The sequence below is a fragment of the Peromyscus eremicus genome, chromosome 5 (genome assembly GCF_949786415.1).
Source record: "Peromyscus eremicus chromosome 5, PerEre_H2_v1, whole genome shotgun sequence".
Lineage (NCBI taxonomy): Eukaryota > Metazoa > Chordata > Mammalia > Rodentia > Cricetidae > Peromyscus > Peromyscus eremicus.
The window spans coordinates 103,581,597-103,585,358 of NC_081420.1; the positions used below are offsets into that span (position 1 = coordinate 103,581,597).

General features: G+C 46.8%; 1 pseudogene; it reads left to right on the top strand.

The window, feature by feature from the left end:
- Positions 1 to 1,801: 1,801 nt before the first annotated feature.
- Positions 1,802 to 3,341, top strand: LOC131910706 (pre-mRNA-splicing factor 38A-like; annotated as a pseudogene).
- Positions 3,342 to 3,762: the final 421 nt, after the last annotated feature.

Consider the following 3,762-nt stretch of genomic DNA (forward strand, 5'->3'; position numbering starts at 1 on the left):
GATCCTTTATGTCTCTGGTCTCTGCTCCCTACAACCACTTGACTACTTTTTGATGGAACAGTTTGGAAACTCCACAGAATTTAAAAACATCAGAGCCCTGGTCCTCCTATCACAGAAAAGGAATCATTTGTATCTCATCCTACTACTAGGTACAAGCTATTCAAGCCTGTTGTCTCTTGTTTTACAGTGTCATTCCTTATATGCAGGCAACACATTTTACCCACTACCCAGTTCAGGACCACCTAAGTGATCTAATTGAACTACTACTCTCTGTCAAGTCCTTGTGAACATCTCAAACACAGGTTTTTGAGAGCAGTATTTTCTTTTCAATGGGCTAAAGACATCAGCGAAGAACTGCTGAATCTTTTAACATATGCGTGTTTAACTTTTAATGCAAATGCCAAACTGTCTTCCATGACTGTCATTTTGCATCTCCTCCAGACAAATGTGAGGGTGCCAGTGTCTCCATATCTTTTCGACCACTTGGCATTATGGCTCCTGAGGCTGATTGTATTGAATGGGTGTGAAGGAGCATCTCATTGCAGATGTTTCAATGAAAATTGAGCCTCTGTTCCCTGCTTCCACTTGCTCCTGTTCACTCCATACTTCCTTCCATAGAAATGCACCTCAGCATCTTTATTTCACATGTCTGCTATGGCCTTGGAAATTACCAGCAGAGGGTCTCTGAATGAAGGTGCAGTGAATAACAAAGCACAGGGGTTCCACCCCTCCCCCAGTTGTCTTAGTTATTGTTCCAGTGCTGTGAAGAGACACCATGACCAAGAAGACATCTTGTAGTAGAAATCATTTAATTCGGAGCTTCCTTACAGTTTTCAAAGGATGAGTCCACGGCCACTATCCTGGTGGGCAGCATGGCAGCAGGCAGGCATGGTGCTGTGGGCTCTTGCTGCAGCTGAGAGATTGCACCCTGATCCACCAGCAGGAGCCAGAGAGTTAGACTGGGCCTGGCATGGGTTTTTGAACCCTTAAACCCCATCCCCATTGAAATACCTTCTCCAAAAAGACCATGCCTCCTAAAGAGTCCACCAACCGGGAACCAAACACTCAAATATATGAGTCTGTAGGGGTCATTCACATTCTAACCAGCACACCAGCTGAGCTGTGAAAAAGTCTTCTATCAAGAAGAAGCAACAGGAAGCCCAGGATACATGGAGAAACTACTGAGAGTAGGGAGAACAGCTGTCATTAATGGCTGGGACAAGAGACTGGGCAGGAATGCATTGGAGCTGCTACAGAGTAACAGTAGGGAGTTTGAATTATTAGAGGAGGCTGGGAAAGGCATGGCTGTGTCATGCTAGGAAAAACACAAAAGAACTAAGGAGGGAGTGCCCGCCACTGAACAGGCTCTGGGTGCATGTGTGTGGAACATGGAAATCAGTGAGTCTGTGGAGAATGCCCAGTGGGCCTGGAGCCGCACTCATCATGCTGAAGATTGCCAGGGCTGGCGAAATCCCCGCGCTTCCCACTGCTTCCAGTCCAGGCACTCGGGGAGTTCCTGCACAGTGCTCCAATGTCTGAGCTAGACCCCTCCCGGGTCCCCCAGCCACACCACAGACTGCCAGCACTTGCTGCTGGCCCCAGCAGGAATAGAAGTCAGAGGTGAAAACTTTTCCCACCACCAGCCGTGACCCCGCCCCCAGCTTGGTTCCGATTGGCTCTCTCAACCGCCTCGCCACGCCCACCGAGGGCTCATGACCTGCTTCAGCCATCTCTGAGACCAGTCTTGCACAGACCCAGGAAAGGGTTCAGCGCTGCAGCAATTTCCAGTTCCAAGCTGGTGGCCTTCAGGTCTTAGAAGGGTATCCTCTGCTTCTGGACGTCTTTTTTTAAAACCTGAGTGTGAAGGTTTGTATTGAAGAAGCCAACGGAAATTGAATCGAAAGCGTTCTAAGATGGCGAACCGTACGGTCAAGGATGCCCACAGCATCCATGGCACCAACCCTCAGTATCTGGTGGAGAAGATCATTCGCACGCGGATCTATGAATCAAAGTACTGGAAAGAAGAGTGCTTTGGACTTACGGCTGAACTTGTAGTCGACAAAGCCATGGAGTTAAAGTTTGTGGGTGGTGTCTACGGTGGAAACATAAAGCCAACTCCTTTTCTGTGTTTAACCTTGAAGATGCTTCAGATTCAACCTGAGAAGGATATCATTGTTGAGTTCATAAAAACATGAAGATTTCAAGTATGTCCGGATGTTGGGGGCACTTTACATGAGGCTGACAGGAACTGCAATGGATTGCTACAAGTACTTGGAGCCTTTGTACAATGACTATCGAAAAATCAAGAGCCAGAACCGGAATGGGGAGTTTGAACTGATGCACGTAGATGAGTACATTGATGAACTTCTGCACAGTGAGAGAGTCTGTGATATCATTTTGCCCCGGCTGCAGAAACGCTATGTGCTGGAGGAAGCTGAACAACTGGAGCCCCGAGTTAGTGCTCTAGAAGAGGACATGGATGATGTGGAATCCATGAGGAGGAGGAGGAAGAAGTTGAGAAGCTGGAAAGAGTCCCATCACCTGACCATCGACGACGAAGAAGCTACCGAGACCTGGACAAGCCACGGCGTTCTCCTGCACTGCGCTACAGGAGGAGTCGGAGTCGGTCTCCCAGGAGGCGAAGTAGATCCCCCAAAAGAAGAAGCCCTTCTCCACGCCGAGAAAGGCATAGGAGCAAGAGTCCACGACGCCATCGAAGCAGGTCCCGAGACAGACGACACAGATCCCGCTCTAAATCCCCAGGTCACCACCGTAGTCACAGACATAGGAGTCACTCCAAGTCTCCTGAAAGGTCTAAGAAAAGCCACAAGAAGAGCCGGAGAGGAAATGAGTAATGGATTCATTTTGACTTCTGTCCAGATGGCCTCCTGTGGATACGAGAAGAATAGGTTTAGTGAAAGGATCAAGATCTCCTCTTCAGGCAGCTATGCGTATTTTGGGTTTTTAAAACATCAAGTCGTTTGGTTGGTTTCTGTTTTGTTTTTATTTTAATATTACAGAGGTGGTGCTAAGTTTTGTATCTCTTTGAATTATAATCAACATCTTTGAAGGATGTTTTTGACCAAATCAAGGTCAGGTTTTGACCTAACCAACTATGGTTATTCATACTTAAAAAGGGTCAAGAGGATCTGGGAGTTGGGGAGATTCATGAGAATGAAGAGATATAGCCACGTGGTGATCCTTTTCTTATTTGTAATTAAACCAGACACAGTTGTCATTTTTCTTTAGTTTCTGCTTTCTCTATGAAATCCTGAGAGTTCTGTGGTTGATACTGCTGCGACCCAGCTAGTAAAGCGTAGTAATTCCTAACTTCTCATTAACTACTATGGTGGTATTTTCTTAGTACTGAAATGTGATTTTAATTGTATGTTAATAAATAAAGTTGCCCGGGGGTCAGAGCTATTAGAGCCATAGCAAGAGCGTGGCGGTGGTGGTGCACACCTTTAATCCCAGCACTTGCTAGACAGAGCTAGGTAGATCTCTGTGTGTAAAAGGAAACAGACAACATTGGAGACACACGCCTTTAATCTCAATACCATAGAGGACCTGGAGGGCTGTACATACAGGCAGTGATGACGCAGTCATGTGTTTGGGTTTACAACCAATGAGAAGGCAGAACAGAAAGACTATATAAGACAAACACAGAGGAAGTAGGTCCCTTTCGGAGAGCTCTTTTGACTGAAGAGGATCGCTGAAGCAGGAAGGTTGAGGCTCTTAGCTCTGACCTCTTGGCTTTCTTCT